The sequence below is a fragment of the Harpia harpyja genome, chromosome 4, assembly GCF_026419915.1.
Source record: "Harpia harpyja isolate bHarHar1 chromosome 4, bHarHar1 primary haplotype, whole genome shotgun sequence".
NCBI classification, from domain to species: Eukaryota; Metazoa; Chordata; class Aves; order Accipitriformes; family Accipitridae; genus Harpia; species Harpia harpyja.
This window is the reverse complement of record NC_068943.1, coordinates 43,467,157-43,488,027: the sequence shown is the minus strand read 5'-3', so window position 1 is coordinate 43,488,027 and position 20,871 is coordinate 43,467,157. Positions and strand designations below refer to the sequence as shown.

At 42.0% G+C, this 20,871-nt stretch overlaps 1 long non-coding RNA gene across 2 annotated transcripts in view; it reads right to left on the bottom strand.

The window, feature by feature from the left end:
- LOC128141574 (uncharacterized) overlaps nt 1-20,871 on the bottom strand; it is a 53,489-nt gene that overhangs the window by 12,560 nt on the left and 20,058 nt on the right. Inside the window, exon 5 of one of the 2 annotated variants that reach the window (XR_008235119.1) lies at nt 4,800-4,860. The exons of the other annotated variant lie outside the window; for it this stretch is intronic. This is a non-coding gene — a long non-coding RNA (uncharacterized LOC128141574). The remainder of the gene's footprint in view (nt 1-4,799; nt 4,861-20,871) is intronic. 2 annotated transcript variants of the gene reach the window in all.

Below are 20,871 nucleotides of genomic sequence, written 5' to 3'. Positions count from 1 at the left end.
GACACCCAGAATACAGGTATGTGAACATCTCAGAGGAAGAACTTCTCTGCGGAATCTCTCCTGACAGCCCATCTTGTGTAACAAAGTCCATTTGTTAAGTTCTTAACCTCCTACAAAGCCCCAACAATTAAATCACAGTGAATATCCCTGCTTGTTGGAAAGAAGAAGGAGAGACAGATACTAATATAGTTTCATTCCTTTTATAGCCTTGTGAGGTCCTCTGACAGCCTTGTTGATGGACCACAAGAGGATTTTGGCGTACCGTTCTCTGAGCACTATGGATAAGCTGTTCCTAGCATGCATGACTGAGCAGTATCAGGACACAGACTGATGGACAATGTAACATCATGAGCCTTGCCTCCCTCATATTGCAAATGTCCTAGTAATCGTGAGTTTCCATAGCTATTGCAGTCTCGAAACTTCCTCTCTGATACTATTAAGATGCTAATAATTGTAAGTCTTGTCCAGCTATTGCAGCCACAGGTCTCCTCTCTCAGATACTGCAAACATGCTAATAATTGTGTGTCTCAACAGCTACTGCAGCACAGAACTCTGCTCTCTCTGATGTTGTAAATACACTAATAATAATGACGCTCAATACTACCGTAGCCTGCTCAGCTGATCCTCAGCAAAAGAACAATAGAGAAAAGAGCATAGATCTCTATGAAAGAGCACAGACATAGGGAAAAAGGATGGGTGCCTAGGAAAGAGCATAGACCTAGAGAAAGAGAACAGGTCCCTACAAGAGAGTTAAGTCCCTAGGAAAGCATGTAGACCTAGGACAGACCTCAGCAGGACCCAAAGCTACTATCTCCACCACTTCCCCTTGTTCAAAGACCCTTCTGAAAAAGGAAAGCCTCTCTGGGGAGGAATACATTGACTAAGCCCCTTCTCTCTCCCAGGTGTCTCCATTAGGAGCGGGATGGACAGGCTGCCTTAACACTCACCCTTTCAGTGAGGCTCACGGGATCCCGATGATACTTTGACCAAACCCCTTAGCAGTTCTCCCTCAGGCCTTTCCTTCCCCAATTAACTTCCCCCTTCCCCCCAAAAGCATGCTTCATACCGCTGTGAATTAGAAACATCCATATAATGTCAGCACAGAGGCACTGGTATTCATGCAACAGGACTAATGCACGCTAGCAGAGATGTTTCTTCCTACAAGGCAGCACGGTAATTTTCTTGGGCAATCGTAGTGGAAAACTTTTCCCAAGCACTCCTGCTCCACTCACCATCTACTGGTGTAGGAAAGGGCTCAAAAGTTTCAGCAAGTTCCACAATATTTTCATACATAGTATTAAGAACATTCAACTTTAAACAGAGAAAGCACAGTCACATTATTTTATGGGTGAAAGGACTTAATACAAAGCAGCTATATTAACGCAAGATAATGCAATTCATCTTCCTAAACCAGATGCTTCTAACGTTTTTGGACACCTTGTTCCTATTTCCTCTCTGTTGTATAGTGGAGACCTAACTTTGTTTTTACTTCTTTCCGCAGTTATCTGAACATGCATAAGCAGAGAGCATTGTGCAAGAAACAGGCTCATCCAAAACATCAGTGTGACTTCCCCTCAGCTTCAGCCTCAGATGACATTTGCTTTTTGTTACCTCCACTAGCTCTAATCTCCCTGTTTTTCCCAGCTGCTCAATAATCCAAGAGAAGGACCCCTATGCTAAGCCATCAGGACACACAGCCCAGGGGCATAGCTTAATACCCCTCCAAATCTAGAGCTGGACATTGGTCCACTGGCATAACTTTTAAACATTCAGCAACTGGTCTAAATCAGGAAACTGCTCCACAAAAGCTCCTAGAGCTGTTTTGCATCTACTGGGAACTCCCTTTAGATTTGTAAGAGAGGGAATAGTTGCTACCAGTATACTGCCCTCACCATTTCCGCAGCTGACAAAGAGGCCCATGAAAACTTCACAGGAGCTACAACTCTTGCAGGTAAAATTCACACGGCGAGAAATCTGCCCCAATGGTCTCAGGCTCATTCCACAAAATGACTCTGATTCCTTACGCAGAAATCTGGCGACCTGAGGCGCCCAAGAGAGTGATTCTCAAAATATCAGACTTATGTCTTAGGTACCCAGTTTGCTGCCATGCATGTCCCACTCAGGCCTCTGCATAAAATGCAACGGCCATGGCCAATTACATGCAAAGCCCTGAAAGAAGATCACACCGTCCTCCACTTCTGCAGAAGACCAATGGTGAAAACACCAAGGAAATAGAGGAGAAGACCGTGTCGCCCGTCTAGGTTCTCCAAACTTCAGAGGTCAGTGCCTTAACCAGCTGGCTGTCAGCTGCTGTCTAGTGTCAGGACTCGCTGTACTTCCTGCTAAAGTTGTGGAAAAAAGATGGAAAGATTCAGTGCACTGAAAGATGGAGCACAGCTCCCTGATGTGCTGCCTCCAGCACTCACCTGGTAAAGGGGAAACCTGGGCTCCAATCCCTGCTTCAAGGACTACGTATACGTTCTGCATTAAATAGTCAGCAATTAAAATGCACAAACAGTCCTCAAAGCTGTAATCTCAATATAAATAGTTCCTGAAATAAAACAATTCACTAGTCAAATTGTTAGTACAATCACTGGAGGAGGTAGGAAGGTGAATACCCGCCTTAAGACCTTGCCTCTGTCAATATTTAGTTATTCATGCAAAGTAGAACAGTGTTAACGTAGGCTGGAGTTTAGCACACATTCCTGCAACTTGGATGTGGCTCAAATTTCCTAAAGGTAGGGGAGGTAATCGAACCGGGATGTCCCACATCTGAGGTGACCGCACTAACTCCTGAGAAACTTGATGAAAAGAAGATGCTACCATGACTGCTGCTGCTGCCTACCACTTTTCCTTCATCTTGTCAAATCCAGCCTTTAAAGCTCTGCATTTTGCTTTGTGAAAGCTCAAGGCAAACGTATTATGTTAAGCATGAGGAAAAAAGGGTGTGGGGGTAAAATATTCCCTTTTGGGGGAGGAAAAATGCAGAGTTTTCTCCCTTAACTTCCTGATTCTGCCACTGATCTCCCTTACTCCCTCCCCCCTAAAAATAGCCCATTATTCACACAATCCAGGAACAGATTAATCCCACTGAAGTCAAGGGTAGTTGTAAGACTTCTGAAAACTTGGTACACTTCTAATTTAGGCGCCAATGAATTCAGCAGATTAACAGGTGTCAACATATTCATGCACAGGGCTTAATAAAAACAAAAAGCATTTGGACCCAGAATTCAAAAGTAGCAGAACAAAGCTGGTATGCTTATCATATAAGCATGCACACACATTACTCACCAGTTCGCAAGCCATATTATCATGCTATCTACACCCATATGTGTTATTCACTATGTTACACAGTAGGCATATGTGCATTCAATATTTAATCTGCAATAGCACTTGGGGACATCAATTAGACATGTGTTATATCTTTTAGAACATACATAAGTAGAGAAGTAGAAAGAGATGAATCTCAGTGCAAAGAAAGGTATTTCGAATCTCCAAAGGTGAGGCCCTTTACAAATGGACTGACTGGGTCAACTCACCTTTATGTACAGTGCTCTTCTAAGTCTTAGGCACTGGCTATTATGTGGTGTCCTACCATTTCTTCATGGTGGGAATTTTACTTGGTATGTCTAATACCCCTCACTTTCACAGCATTAATTTTTGCCCATAGGCAAGATTCTCAGAAGTGCCATAAGTATGCAGTTACCTCATTCCTCCTGTCTAATTATAATTTCAAGAGAATGAGGTAACCAATCTCACCACCAATAAATTTATTATCATTGTTCAACCCAATTTTCCTCCTTTCTTTTCACTTATTCAGTTGAAACTATTCACATCTATGGTCTTGTATTAATGCTATGCATTTATGGCACTTTGAAGAACGACTCCCACAGTGAGAGGCATCTCTGAACTCCGTCTTGAATTCCAAATCTCCTGCTGGAAAGACACTAACTTGAGATGAGATGCCCACAGCCAGTTACAAGCTCACAAAAGAGGGGACATGTACCACCATCAGCAGTGCAGAGGCTCCTGCTAACTTCTGCAGAGCTACATGAGGCACCTTCATGGCATAGGTCAGGTAGCCTGGAAATGTCCCAGGTGTGCTTTTTCCACAACTTCTTTCTAAGCTTGGGCAACTAGGCTGTGATACCTTAAGAATGCCTGAGCAATTCTCACAGCCTCTTGAAAATCAAGCTTTTTATTGATTTTTGCATTTCCGAGCATGCCGGAAAGCCTCAGAACTGCGTATTACCAGTCACTTTTGACAATGAGACTGTGATACTGCTTGGGGCTTGCAAAATACAGACAAACATTATCCCGACATTAAGACATACTTTCTGATAACAAGTTTAATGTTCCTTTGGCTTTCTTTCATCCTATTACTACAAATTCTTGCCCAAATTTCTCAGGAGGGCAGAACTCAAATCCATTTAGATGTACCCATGCAGTAATAAATAAAATAATAATTAATAGGTTACTGAGATAAAGGCTTTCCATCTTAGGGCAGAGGAAAGTATTAGTTAATTAATCATCAAGTTGGCATTAACTTATCTTTTGGCACCTACAATAAAATGTAAACCTAAAATGAGCAGTAGGGGGGGAACAAAGAAATAAGAAGCCAACAATGGTTTTGGAAATGGATGACAAAATCCAAATGTTCTGCCTCACTGCTGCTAAATTAAGCACAGTGTTATCAGTGCAAAGATTAAAAAAAGAGAGATTTTCCTCTGAACCTTAAGTCACACTTCTTAGCTGCACAGGACATGACAGCAGTAGTGAAGACAAGAGAATTCACTCACCCTGAAAATGAGTGGAAATAAAAAAGGATCTGTTCAGTTCTTGATTTCCCCAAACACAGTTCTATAGAGTAGAAGAAAAAAGAAGGACATTAGTTTATTGTACACAGCAGATGACGAAGTGATCTCCCACACTCCTTCCCTTCCGAGGCACCATCCAACCTACCTTTGCCTTGCTCTGCCTTCGGCCGGTTTGCCCTGCAGGGCACAGGGCAAGGGATTATAGCCACCCTGCCCTTTTTTTATACTGCTAAGTGGAAAGGGATCTAGTAAGATCCTGGCTTTAGCTGAATAGTGTTCTGGGAATTATTCTGGTGTAAAAAGGATGAGAAAGATTGTTTTCCCACCTTCCATCAGAGGCTCTCTGCTGCTGAACAAAGATGAAAGATCCTCACATGGAATTGACTTTTCTCCAATTGATTTTGTTTAGCTTCCTTTTGAGTAAAACTCAGCTCTTTCCGAGAGAGGTCAGTTCCAGAAACACTTGCATAATGTTCAATGTATGCATCAATCTGAGTATTAAGGCATGCACAGTTCTGCCATGATTCCTCTACCTACAGCTGAACTGCCCCTTCTCTGCCTCTTCCTCAGTATGCATAATGAAAAGTCAGTTAGGTTCTTCTCTGTTCTGTTATGATTTTCTGTGACTTCTGCAGAAGCAAAACAGGCCTCTCAACATCTCTGTCTATATGATACAGCAACGACAGCACAGAAGATGCTGAAAGGGACATTACACTCTCCTAAACTTCTTGGAAAATCATTTATCCTCCTAATTAACATTAAAGTGTGGGAAACCTAGGCCTTAATTTTTAAGCTGCTCCAAGGCTTTCCGATTATTTTCTATTGCTGTTGATTTTTTATATTATTACTACTACACCGGACCGTAAACTGGCAGCCTCAAGTCAAACGGATCCAAAGCCCATCCAAACCAAACTACCTGTGCTACAGACTTTCTCCGAGATCTTGGGCAAGCCATGTACTCTTCTGGTGCACCAGTTCCCCACCTATTGAGGTAAGACAGAAAGCACTGCTCTAGCTTATGGCGATGCAGTGCTGCGGGGTGCTTGAATATTATGGACCTGGAAGTTATCTAGGTACTAAGATGGAGAGATATGCTTTGATGCTCCTGGGCTCAAAAGACAGATCTGCTGTAATGGTTTTTGGATTAGGTAGTTAATCCTAGTCTTCACCATTGACCCATTCTCATTAAAATCACTTAATCAACCTATATCACCATGTATTTCTCAGATAAACCTGATAATGTATTCCCCTCAGAAGAAAAATGGTGAAAACAATTAACACTTTGTAAAATACTGTTAAAAAGAAAAATATTACATCTGGCATTTTTACCCCAAATCCAGACGAGGACCAGCAAGGGAAATGATTATACACATTTCTTCCAAAACTACAATTAATAAACATTCAGTTCAGTTCTGTGTCAAACGTTTTCCAACCACCGGTGGGTGTTTATTTAATCAAAGTAACTGTGCTCCTTCCTGCACAGGCACAGGCAAATCACTGCCTGGTAGACAGTAAAGATGGATGTGTACTTAGCTCCTCCAGAAAGCCATTTTATTACCAAATGAACTGTGAATAAGGAAAGGTAGAAAGACAGCCTTAAACTATCTTTGCTTCTGCCTTTAATTCAAGATATCCTAAACTACATTTGCCTACAATAACCTCCCAGGAGTCCTACTATCATCCAAGACTCTCTGGAGTTTATAAACCCAGTGCTGCCAGAAGGCATGCAGGCACCTAATACAGTGCAGTTCCAGCAGCCACATGACACCTGGGGAAGTCATGGTATTCCACAAAGCCAGGTTCAATAAGCAAAAATCAATGTATTTCCAATCAGCAGGGCTACTTAGGCACAGCATAGAGGCCACAGCTTCTCAGAGAGCCCCTACAACCCCATCCAAATGAAAACTTATTACTTCCGTAGATCCATATACTATCTCCAATATTCTCTTTCCTTCTGTTTCGCTTTTGCCACCAAAATGATATGAAATCCAGCAATTCAGCACATTCTGATCGAATGCACAAAACCTGCCAAGACCTGGTCTTAGCTGCATCAAAGTCCATTCAGAGGCTGTGTTTTTTCCCCCAACTTGTCCAGCCACAGTGACTCACAAATCCACAGTAAGGAGAGGTACAATGTTTCTGGATCTCTAAAGAGAGGATGCAGTTTTAGGTGTTGGGTTTTTTTTTCACTGAGTCTTACATTCATTAATTTCATTTCAAGAATGAAGTCAGATTTTTTTTTTTTTAATGTGGCTGGTTATTCGACGAATGAAGCATTAGATTTGTGAGTTGTTCTGCAAGCCAAAACATGCTCCCTTTCATTCATAACACTGAGCTGCTCTGCGTTAAACAGCCGATTATCATGAATGAAGTGGGTGTAACTTCCTTGAAATCCTCCAAAGACCTGTCAAAGCAGAGCTACTGCAGCTCAGTTTTCTCCTTGAAGCGTACAGATCATTGGTTTAATTGTTCCACACTGATCTTGAAATATGCTTTCTTGGTTCAAAGCATTAGGTGGTATCATTTTTTGAGGAGGAAAGGGGAAGGGTGGAGAATGGTGCCTGAGGATAAGAGAAGAGTGGGTATATGTCTCAACCATCAAATTCAGATTTTATTTTGGAATCTAAATTGAGCTTCATCCATTTAAAAGTGTGTCAGACAAAACCTTACAAATCAAAGCCCTGGCCTGTTTTGCATGGATAATCAAGAGCCTCTGGCTCTTTTTTTGTAAGAGGAAACATTTAACCCTAAAGAGAAGAGGACTGATCTTATAGTTAAAGTGCTGGCCAGTGACTCAGAAAATTTAAATTTGACTCCAGCTCTGCCATTCTCCATCCCGTTTCAAACCTTTTGGTGCTGCCCCAGTGCTACCGCTTTTACAAAGGAACATGCTGATATTTGCAAACTGTGATGGTCTTTGAGCCTAGAGACTGAAAGATTGCACATACACTAATAAATAAACATACTACAATCTGTGTCTATGAACTTGTTTAATATAAAGATCTTTCCAAGGATGGCCATTACCTTTAACAAAAAGACCGGCAGCATCTCAGCTATTCATCTTATCACACTTTAGGACACCAATGGATGGATCTTGGCCAGTAATAAATTGTCATAGTGCCATTGACTTTGGCGGACCCACTAAATATCTGATCCACATCAGATCTCTTGCCTAACACTTTTAAAGCCTGGCAAGCCAGAGATGACTACAGGAAACTCAATAAAGAAAAAAAAAACCCCAAAACATGAATACTAACACACTTACAAGGGCTAGTCTCAGGAAACCCTGGGAAAGTGGCACCAGTGAAAACTATTATGATTTTTGTATTTCAGCTCAGATTTTCTGCTAAATTTCATTATCTCACCCACGATCAAAACAACAACAAATCTTGATGGGAGTTTCATGACAACAGTTTTTACACATCTCTTAACAGCTATAACACTAACATAGGCTGGCGCTTCAGGGAAAAAAAAAAAAAAAAGGTATTTGTCCAGCATTTTGGAAATCTCAAAACCAGTAACACATTGCAGACAGCTCCAGAGACAGCACTGCTTCCCACCTGCTCCTGATTCCTTTATCACCTCCCCACAATGAGGTGATACCCACCTGGGAGCATTCACATTTGCCTGGAGACTGTACTCTACTGAAATGCTGTCCCCTCTCCTTAAGATTCCAGCGCAGTGAGCTAAAGGGTGCCCACAGCATGGCAGGTACTCTACCAGCTCCATTTTGTAAAAATCCACATCTCTTCCTTGCTTATCAGCAAATGGAAATCACAAGACCATGTCCCAAGCGATTATTCTGCTCCCATTAAAGTGAGCGAGAATTTTGGCACTGGTTTTAAAAGCAGCAAGAGCTGGCTGACATACAAGCAGGTCTGACAGGTTGCATTTTCATTCTCATTACTATTATGGGCATGAGGATTCATTTCTATTTATCTTTAGCTGGCATTCAGTCCTGGATTTAAACTGCATCTGTGGTTGCATTGCTGTGAAATGTATCACTACTTATGACTCACACTGCAAAGGACACATTTGTAAACTGACCCACCATTGACAAAATCCTCTCTTTCTTCATTTGTAGGAGGCGAGATGAGGCATAGGTTCCTTGTCTGATTCATTTCCTGAGGAAATTTTTACTCTATGCATCTTTTTCAGTCCTTATTCAGTCAGCGAGTAGTGAAGTGATTAATACAAAATCCATGCTTGACACAGAGTGGAAGGAGGATTCATTCAAATTCTTTTAAAATCAGCGCTTAATTAATTGCTTAGAAAAACAACCCACTGCCAAAAATGTGTGGGGTTGTTTTTTGGCTTTTTTTTCCTTTGCTTTTTTTTTTTTTTTTCCCCAGTTGAGAAAGCTTTTTCAGTTGAGAAACTAATTACAGGCAACGGCACACAGCGAAATGCACGAAGGACAATTCTGGCACCTTTTGAAATCAGCCCCTCGGAAGGAAGAATTAGCAACCTGGACAGAGCTCCAGGCAACTCCAGCTCTCCTGCGTCTGGTGCTCTATCTAATTCACTTACAGCCAGCTCTGCTCCTTTCTCACAACACTGCAGAAATCCTCAGAGAGCTGGATATCTAACACCTCTGACAAACACAGACAATGATCAGAAAATTAAAATTGCCAGAAATAAATGATAACACAGAGACAGCCCTAAGGAAACTGCAGTAAGTTTCATGACAATTTTTATCTACCTGATTATTCATATCAAGACAGTACTAACCAAGTCCAGATCGGGATGGGGTTGTGAACAATCCCTGGGGCTTGGAAGGCTGTTCAGAACTTGGCACTCGGGATCAGGCTCATTTCTCCATCCTATTAGGGTGGACACTGTTAGCCTACAGAATTAGGGAGAAAAATGAATGTGTCCTTTCCCTTCATTTCTTCTCTCCCTCTCCACATTCTTCTCCTCTTGTCTTTTTCACTGCGAGCACTGAATGATGGGATTTTTGACATCAGAGGAAAGTCATCCTTTCTCCACTCCCCCAGCTCCTGTCCGCTTCCTCCTTATACACGTCTGTTCGTTTGCGTACTATATCCCCACTCAAAGAACGGGATCAGCTGATCCGACCGCAGCTTCATCTAACTAAGCATCCTAAATCCTGCCCAAAGTAGACCAGACTGACTGGTTCATTCACCCTGGCAGCCTGCTACCAACAAGCTTTTAAAGTACATTTTGTAACTGCTACATAGCTGGCACCGACTATAGCAAAGTCATTGTTTAGTCAAGGTAAAGTGACTCTATTTACTCAGACAACTCAGCTGCCTACAGGGAATAACTGGATTTGAGTGAAAATTTGCTGGGAAAGTTTCACTTTGGCTAGGCTGATGCTTACTACAATAAGCTAAATGTTTGGTCAGTTCATGCCCTTTCTCCTGCAGTTTCTTCAGCCCTTTGATTTATTATCTGCGACTAGACAGCAAATGACCCCATCCAATTTCAGCGAGTCTGTGGTAAGCCAAAGACAGAAGAAAGACTTGTTCAACTAAGTATATTTTCTGATCTCCCATAAATACCCCCTTGATTATCATAAGCTGCCAGGCACCTGCCATAAGTTGTTTATTCATGTATTAAAGAATAGCATTAATTGAATCGGGTCTTTTTCTGCATGCAGCTTCTCAGTCTCCCCCTTCAAACGACGCCAGGCATCAGTGCAGGAGTGCAAGTTAATTCCAGCTGTGCTTTAGGGGATGGTGACCAGCACTGTGCGCAGGGTCAGGATAACGGCTGGTGCGAGCTGAGCACCACCCCAGGAATCGCGTACGCACTGACTCAGGCATGATGACTCTGAGTCACGGCGCTTCTCCTGCTTCCTTCTTTCTCCGGGGGGGCGGAGGTAGGAATTTCCTGCTGGCCCGTCCTTGTAAATCACAACGTCCTGTTGCAGTAATGCTGCTGGGAGGGTCAGCGAGTGGGAGAACTGGAGCCGCTGCCCAGTTCACCTGCTCTGGAGAAGGAGAGATGGGGCACACTGCCTCACTTAGGCATGTACACTGGGAAGACGGCAGACAGATATCGCAGCAGGACCCTGGGTCCCCTTGCTCCACAGCCTAGTTCAATCTGCAGAATAGCCCTGACACCTTCAGATACCTAAAACTTGACTGAAACTGCATACTATCCATCCAGCAACCCAGGAACCCAATTGTCCCCTTACAAACACATGAATTACACAGACATAACCCCGGTAATTCTTCTGCCTTTCTTCAAGACAGCACCATAAGTGAGAAGAGAATCAAGCCCTAAATGTCTGCATGGCAGCCCCTATACCTATGAATTTGAAGGTGAAAGCTAAGACATTTGGTGGAGGTTCTGGGACAAAGCCAACCATTAAACACCACGCTGTGAAAGTCTTCCCAGCTGTCCTTCAAAAAAGTTGAACTTAATTACAGTTGCAGCTGGAAGAATTTCACTATCACAAAAGAACTCAAAAACATGGATGAGCTGTGCCACGATAACCCTGAGAAAAGCCAACGTGTAACTGTGAGAAAATGGGCCATGCATAATTAGGAAGGGAAGGAAACATATTGGCCTTGTGAAGACCGCCTTCCGGAGCAGATCTAACCTATTCGCTGGTGAAAATCAGTGTTTGGAGTAAGAAACTGAATTGTGAAAAGGAAAAGAGGGATACTGGCAGAGATGGTACTAAGCAGAATTCCTGGTCATACTCCAGGGATGGTGAGATATGACCAAGTTTAGCTTACACCAAATACACGTGCAGGAGGAAAAATGAGCTCAGTATGCCATGGGAGTTGTTCCTTCAGACTCTACACAAAGAACTGGACTGACAGACAGCACTGATTTACTCCACGGGCTCTCCTGATACACAGCCATGTTGTACAGTGCTTAATCACTTCACTTAGAGTAACTGTTAAGTACCACACAGTGACAAATAATACTACACAATAACATCAATAAAACCTACCACAACAGGATTATATCCCTTCAACTATGCTGGTATAGTTATATGACTTGCCACCAAGTGCGGACACAGCAGGTGGGACTTTTCAACCTCCATCTATATATTTTCGATCACGCACCTTTACACCGGTTTAATTTCAACCCTTCTAGGGCTAACTTTGCTTTAGCTATTGCAGGGAAAAATATCACAGTGTTCAACCAATGGAGACACAAAGGTACATGCATGCAGGGAGATCACCACTTCAGACCAGGACTGTTAAAAGCATTTTATGACACTGATACTGGAGGGGGAGTTTGTGGATAGTCAAACCTGAATGGATATTGGCACATTCTTTGAAAAGTATGGTTTTTCAGAGAGATCAAATGGTTCCAATCTGACTTTTACATCTTATCTGGAAGATGACGGCTCGTGGAGCATCTTTTGGAGCACATCATATCTGGGCATCAAAGACTTCTACAAAAAATTTTCATGAGAGCTATTCTGTCTACAGAGAGAGGTATAACCAAATGCAATGACAAGGAAATTAAAGCTAAGTAGATTTCGACCAAAAATAAGACACTCATTTTTAACAGCCAAAGGCAATTAACCCCTGGAAGCGCTTCTAAAGGACAGTGGGTGGTTTTCCATCACTCAACATTTGAAAATCAAGGATAGATATTTTTTATCTAGACAGATGCAGTTCAGACGGGGAAGTCTTATGGCCAGCATTACAGAGAAGGTCAGAGCAGACTCTGATGAGGATCCTGGCTGCCTCCATAACCTACCCAGCCGTTCGCCTACTGACTCCCCAGCACTGTTCTTGCAGTACATAGCCTTGTTGTTCACAGTCAGTCTGTTTCCCCACGGATGACCAGACCTGACCCTGCTTAGATTACAAAAGCTAAAGGGTTCAGAAGTGAGGAAAACAGGAAATCCAAACAGTGAAAATCTCAGCAATAACGTTTCCTAACAAAGACCTTCAGATCTCACTCCTGACCAACAGCTGTCTTCATGACGTCCAAAAAGGACGATGTTTAGTGTGGTGAAGATTGTCTTTCTGCCATTCATTTTTACCCTGTTTATTTTTCTATACTGTGACATTTTCCTCCTTGTCAAAATCTTGGTCACAAGTGAGGGCGCTAATCCAGACCTAAGAAAACATACATGAATGCACGTACTCCATACACTTCAATTACATGGGCTCACAGGACGCAATTCTCCCTACAGAAACCCAAACCAATACCTGTGCACCACTTAAATTCCCCCTTTGGGCCACAAAACGCGACTGAATGCTGCAGAGCCTTTTTTATTTCAAGAGAACCGAAAGGAGATGACCTGTAGCTTAATTTATTGCACCACAAAGTCTGGGACTGCAAAGCAACTCAAAACATCATCCTGTGGGGAAGCGTGAGCAAAAGCTGAAGAGTGAGGAAAGCTTAATTTTGAAGAAAAATATCATGTTTGTTTGCTTCACTGTTTCTGCATTTTAAACCGTACCCAAATTTCCTGACCTAATATCATATATATACAAATCACAAGTATGGCTGTGATGTTCATGTGAGCTCTGTGGGCCAAATGTGTGGGTGGCATAAATTGGTGTAGCTCCTATGCCATTGGGTCGTAAGTGAAGACCTTTTCCTAGGTTTTTACAGAGAGTGTTACGGGAATTTAAGCAGGTTGAAGAGGCATTTTAAGGTCCGGTTGTTTTGCATTCAAATTTTAAATTTCATCCACTTTTTTAGGTGAAATTTGACTTTCCTGCCTGGCAGTACAGGCAGGGCAGGTTTTTGCCATTACACTGCCATCTAGTGATGCGAGTTTGCAAGGCAAAATAGCTGGCAAAAGATGGCTGACCAACAGCAAGTGCCCGAGTCAAGTTCTGAAAGGAGGGTCCAGAATTAAATTAAATTAAACAGAAAAAATTGCAAAAGGCACACCCAGTGGTGGCCCTCGACCACTTACGGGAAAGATAAGCATTATGGTACATAAGATAACAAAACGCTTACAATAGATGGGGTTGCATAGAAGCTCATCCATTATCCAGCCATTATCCACGGCAGGGAACATTCAGGACATGCAAGTTTGCAACTACAAGTCTGCAAGTCCAGCTGCTCCGCTGATACAAGCTGCTATTGCTCTACCAATTTATAACTGCCAAGCTTACGTTCAAGCAAAGCCTGCACAGAAGTTTTTCACAAGAACGACGCTCTTGCAAGCGCTGGAATGCCTTTGGCCATGTTTCTTCCAGCTTTACTGGATACATTCCTCGGTATAACTCCCTCCGGCATTCAGCTCAGTTGTATCAGACCATCTGGGCCAAATTTATTCTCTTTGTAATTGATTTCAGCGGTTTCCACCATGGACCATTTTGATAGTCTCTGTCCACAGCCATTACTATGGTCAATCAGCATCCAAAAAGGATTTACTAAGCAAGCACGTCACATTGCTTACAGAAAATCCTCCTTATAATCCCCATGCTCAAGGACTGGAGAGCAAAGTTGAGGCTTAACATATGAACCTGAAATGAACTGGCCTTTATGAGTTAAGATCCCAGCCCTAATGTTTTACTCATCTTGAGGATATTTGTCCTCAGTGGTATGTGTGTCACAGGGCGTGAAAGTGAGAGTGTCTTGAGGTTAACAATTGTTCATACTCATAGTGGATGAATCATATGATAACACCACAGCAACATCCTGTATAATTGTCGGGAGCCTCTATTTCTGGCAGTGTGTCCCTAGTCTGTCTCATGAGCAAATGTTATTTGTGCTTTACTATATAAAACCAAAACCAAACAAAATTATACAACACGACACTATTCTGCAGGCACTAGCCAAAATCACAAGTGCCTAATTGAGCCTTCAGTTACCCACTTCAATGATGAATTGTGCGATGAAGTTAATAGGGCTGAGATGGATATCTCTGTTCTTCATCTGATTAGTATATGAGCAACTCTCCACATGTGAGTAACAATATTTGTGTTTCCTTAGCCACAATTGAACTCAGTGGGACTATCACATATATAAAGATCTGGGACATCGCTTGTGAGGCAGTGGGTGCTGAGGGAACAAGCATTGTATTGCAGGTCAGAAGATTTATGTTTTCCTTCTGGATGACTACAAGCAAGTCACTTCCCCCTTTTCTCCCTCCCTTTTGTCTCTTCAGACCTACAGTCTGCAGGCTTCACTGCTCTTTGAGCGACAGAGCTGCACCAAGAGGACACCCAACTCGCTTCGCCAACCTTAACACAGACCTACCTGTGGAAAGCAAAACACAACACGGCAGGCAATGCCAGAGCATCACAGCAAGTCACAGACTTAGAGCAAACTCCCCGGGATGCAGTAAAAATACCAAGTATCTGTGCCACCCGTAGCACAAAAAGGCACCAATCCAGCTTGGATCCCCTGTGTTGGGAGTTGCAAACGTACATCGCTATGCCCTAAACACTGCAGCTGCCTGTGGCTGTGGCACCAGGGGCTACACAGATAACATACTCGGCCCCTTTGGGGTGCGTACATGGCTGCTGTCATGCATTCCTCCGTTGGGAAATGTTTGTTGTAGGCACTCTTGTCATACGCACACTTACGGCAGAGGCCAGCTCGTGTTTGTCTTTGTAAGATGATGGCAGGATTTTGGCCCGTGGTTTGTGACTCCGGTTCCAAAGCACTAACGAAACACAACGCACTAACAAACATAGCTCATGTTTTACCCGTAATCACAGAAGCTTCAAGGGAACCGTGGTTGAAACACCCTGGGAAAAATCAGGCTCATGGCGCAACAACCTTTCTGCGTGGAATAAAACTAGGAAAAACCTTTAAATCCTGTAAAACTATCCATTCAAAAAATTCAGAACAAATGTTTTATTTCTCATTAGAAATAACTTTTTGCTTTGACATTTACTAGCTTTACTATTACATTTTCATATATTAAAGAAAAATTCAGTATCAACATAGCATCTTTTTAATCCATCTATAGTGAATACATGTGATATTTTTTAAATAGTAAATATTTTGATGAAATGGTAAATTCTGTTCAAATGTATTTTCTTCTGAAGGAGGAAAGGGACAGGTAGAGGAAAAGCTTCCTCCAGAGAATTTCAAAGTACGGGCCTGTTTCTGAAAACAGCTAAATTTGAAATCCTTTCCAAGAATTATCTTCCGTTTAGCTCCAAAAATAATGTTTTTCTAAAATGCCACCCAAATTCACTAAATTATTACCATTATTATTTTTTCATTTTCATTGGAAATGCTTACTTTCAGTGTTTTAACCACTACTTGCAGTAGAAGTTTACAGGATATTCACACTAATAAGAATGAGCTTTTTAAAACAATCTAGGGGATTAGCCACACATCTTCCATTAAAACTAAAGTACCCTTGACTGCTTTACATTCTCATGAGATTTGTTTTAAGAAAGTCTATTTAAAATTAACGTAGAAGTGGGCCAATATTAGAGTGTGGGATCTGAAACCCTTTTCACTGTGGTGGAAGCAGATGGGAATTTCTACATGTGCAGCACCCAAAAGGCACTGCTCTGGATTCTGAAGAGACTTTAAATTATTTAATTCTGTGTCAAAGAAAAAGAAAAAAAAAAAAAAGAAAAAAGAAAAGACCCCAAGCAAACTAAAATCAAACAAACAAGCAAATGAGAACATCAGCGACAGAAAGCAGAAACACTTTATGAGGTCACGTTTACTATTTTGGCTTCAAATCTTTGGATCATTCGCTGACATTTTGCTGCTTTCAAATCCCAAACCTTAATCTGAACCTGGGTCTAACACAAACCCAAATTCAGACACCGCCTCCCCGGGCCAAGGGTTTCAATAAACGCCTCGCTCCAGGACCCGCTGGCCTGAGCACTCCTTGCTGCAAAGTAAGAAAAAAAGTCCCGTCAAATTCAAAAAATATCTTCACTGCTGCCTCCTCATTTCCTGGCTGCAGCCGAGACCGGAAATAGCTACATTTCCTGAGCAAGGCTGTTCTCCAGGGAACGTCGGCCCGTCTGCAGCGAGCAACCATGGGATGCTAGGGCTGGAGTAGGGCATCTCAGTGGATTTTGAATCTGAGCTGGAATACCAGTACTGTAGCCTTCCTACTTAGCAAGGGACGCCTAGGAAGATAAGGCGTAAGGCGGCAGGGGAGGGAGGGAGAGTGGAGAGGGAAGAGGAGACGTAAGCAGCAAAACGAGATGGGAATTTAAAAATGTGTTTAAGGAAAAAAAAAAAAAGAAAGAAAAGAAAAAGAAAGAGCAAGACAGCGGAGAGCTTTATCAACAGCCAGTCTGTGTTCAGTGAAATCAGATGCAACTCTGTAGCCCCCCACATTTTAAAGGAGAGTCTCCTTAGTCTGTGTTCTGTCTATGGGGTATCTATTTGGTCCCGATTACTTTGAAGGGGGTATTTTCCTGCAAAGCATGGTCACGTTCAACAAGAAAAGCAATTTATTAAGACAACATGAAGGCTTGGTTTTAGCAGAGTGGGAAGAGATTTAATAGCCCGGAGGGAAGGGGGAAAGATGGATGAACACAGACTACTTCTGAGAAACTCTGCAAATAGGTGGAGCAATTCACAATCCAATAAACCCCACAGGGAAAGCCTTATCTTTCCTTCCCGCATTGGAAATCCATTCTTCCTTGGCTCTTTGTGGCCAGGCAAGTCTCTAATTATCCAGAGAAGTGTGAAGTCCGAAAGAGTCCATATACCTTTCAGGTAGTCATCTTACATTGCTCTTGTCAATAGAGAAGCTAAACAGTATTTCAGAGTTTTTACCACATTATCTTTGCAATGTCTACAGGAAAAGAGTGCTCATGGTCACAGAGGCTGAGACGCAGCTTGAGACATATTCATCTTTTAGCTGTGACCATCTAAAAGTTGGGTTTCGATTCTCATCTAGTTTTTTAGGTGCTTTATATCTCAAATAAAGAGATTACCTGTGGGGGTAAATCAATCAACCCTAAAGCAGAGGGAAATGATAGACATTACCAGTTATTCCCCTGAGTAGCAGCTTGGTCTAGACAGCTGGATTTTAGATGACTGAACTTAATCAGAGAAATATCACTCACAGAGGCAGTTTAAGGAAAAATAAAATATATATATATATATATATAAGGGCCTAACTCCCACTGTAATTAAATAATAATCTCAAAAAATGGCCATCAGTGACCTAAGGTCACACAATGAGTTTACAGCTGTGAACCACAAATTCCTGAGAGCCGGTCTACTAAGAAGCAGGCTTGGACTTGACCTCTGCATCGTCCTATGAAGAGGATGTCAGTTGATAAAACTGTGCCATGTTTAAGCGTTGAAAATATCACCTCAACCTGACCAATATATAACCCAATCAATCTGCTGAGCCTTCACAATTTTTACCTACAAAACATCTTTGCTTTGGTAATTATCAATCACCCTTATGCAGAAAGGTTCCTCCAATTTTTTTAACTACTCAATCCTTTGAGAGACAGATGAATTTTAATGATTTAGATTATTAACCTAAAGGTTGATCCAGACTGGGAGGAACAGAATAATTTGTTTAATCATTATTATTATTTATAATTATTTAACATAGGGGAGAAAAATATCACCTTAAATGTCATCATGATGCTTTTTAATTGCCTCAGATGAAATTCAGAATAATCATTACTCTGTAAATGTATACAGATCTAATTTTAAATACCCTAAGATGCTGGATATTTATCTGGAAAATGCAAAGAATGCATATTCATTACTGTATAGGGAGTTACAAAGACAGAAAAGAATTGATCAACCATTTATTGAAAATTATTTCTTTTCCCAATTCACAACTGGGCTGTAATTTGACATGAGGCAGAAAAATAAGCTGAGCCAGGTAATTTTTCTTTTTCATTCATTCCAGGACTTTATTACGTGTCCTTTATGAGGAAGTATGTTTTATGGATGTGTAAGAACATACTTTTTTGTGGCTATAATTTGTAATACATATGTTGTGGAGTTATCTGCATTTAGAATGGTCACACAGAGGGATGCCCAGCACATGGAGAATTTCAGTACATGGCGAATGTTGGTACCCACACCTATGTGGGGAATATCAAGACACAGGAAATACATGAGACTTAACAGTTTCAAAGGATTTGTTGTTGTTGTTCTAGTTTGGTTTGGGGTTTTTGTTTGCGCTCATGTAGCTACTTCAGGCAGATGCACATGCATGCAAAAAAAACAGGTTTGGGGATGAAGGACAACTCTGTGTAGGGCCAGCATCTCAAGGGAATGAATAGCATAAAAATGGGATATGGGATATGGGACTACATGGGGAGGATCCAGACCCATGCTTGTACAAACACACGATAATTTAGTGATGATGCACCCAGTATGAGTAACTATCAAATTTAAGTGACATGGAAACCATTTGGGTTTTTTTTAACATGTTGGAAGGACGGTCTGTTGTCAAAAAGCCTCAGAAAACAAACATAAAGAATTAAGCAATCATCTTTTCATGTTTTAAGATAATGGCAAGCTTAGGGCGTAAAGACAGTAATGCTAGTGATTCTGACTCCAGCACTGAGCTGATGCTTTGGGAGAGAATACAGTTTACACGGCATCAGGTCTGGATGCAGGACCATGAAACTGAACTAATTCGGAAATGCTGTAACCAGCTAAGCTAGCAACACAAAGAATAGTTTCTATGGACTTAGGAAAGAATAGTCATTATTAAATGGGGGCAATGCTGAATTTTCAGTACTAAGGAGCATTAGGCTACACCAGATAGACAAGGAAAAGATCTTACTGGTTCAGAGAAACAACTTGATACCGTCATCAAAATTCTTCAAGACAAACTCCAGCACCTTAGTAGACACAGTCAGTGTCTGGTCCACTGGCTCTGATGCCATCCCTTCAAGCCACCCGTAAAGCCACCCATAAAATCTGGCTCCAGTGTGAGGTGGAACAGCCCTCGAGATCAGGGGTCCCCAGGTAGAGCAGCACAGACAAGGAAGAGCTCAAACCATCAAGCAGCATCCATCAACTACTGCTTCAACAACAGCCCTGCCACCAGGCTCCACATGCAGAAACATCACTGGTTATCTCCCAGCCCACCCTGTTCATTCCTGCAGGTAGCCAGAGTCCAGCATCAGTTTGTAACCTCAGTTCTCCCGCAGTGAGACAGCCTCCAATGACACACTGTGGTACCTAACACCACCGTACCCGCTGGCTATAAGGATGCGCTCGATGACAGCATCTCTGCACTTGAAAGAATAGCCTTCTCTCTGACAGCAAACCTTCCACAGTAAATAACAATTAAACAAATAAACAAAAACAGAAAGAAAGAGATATCAAGTTCCCCTGTAAATTAGTAAAGGATCCAATAGTCTAGTGCCAGGTGAGAGGGTAATGGACTTCACTACAGAAAAGCTCCTGGGTTTGCAGGAGTTCCAGTAGGTACCCTACATTTTGCCCTGCTCTGCCTTATTCATGCTTCATTTTCCAAAGGCCTTTGTTTTCTAAGCTGAGTTAGATCAAGGCCTCCCCATTTCCCATCACATACGTGTCTCCATGCCCCTGCTGCTGCTATCAGAGCTGGGGCACAGGCACTCCGAGTGCCTCGTCTCGGGGAAACATTTGCATTTTCATTGGCACAGGTACAGCATTCAGAATTCTTTCAGGCCAGTCCAATTAAAACAAGCTGAAAACTGCTGAGTGAAGCAGTTTCAGCAAGGATCTGCTTACATTCCCCCTCTGAAAAAAGCAGGGGGCCCACTTTCTGTAACTCTCTCCCTCTGCACAGCGTGGGTTTTGCTTTTTTTCCCTTTTCTTTTTTTTCTTTTCTTTTTAAGGTGGAATAACTTGTGCCCTTTACACAGTGGCTCTAAGAGATAGATGGCAGAACTTGGGAATGCGGCTTCATTCTAAAACCAGAGCCCAGTCTATAATACCAAATTGAGGCATGGGAAAAAAGAAAAAAAAAAAAAGGAAAAAACCACCAACCCAAAAACTGGTAACTCTCCACAGATTAACACACTTTACCTCCTTCACAAACCTTGCATGGTATTTTCTTAAAAAGGAATAGAGCCACATAATTAGCAATCAGTCGAAGCCTAAGGCTTTTCTACCACCACAGAGACTATTCAATGCCTACTGGCTCTACTAACGCACTCTTATTACTCTTGGGTTTCTTTTTGCACAG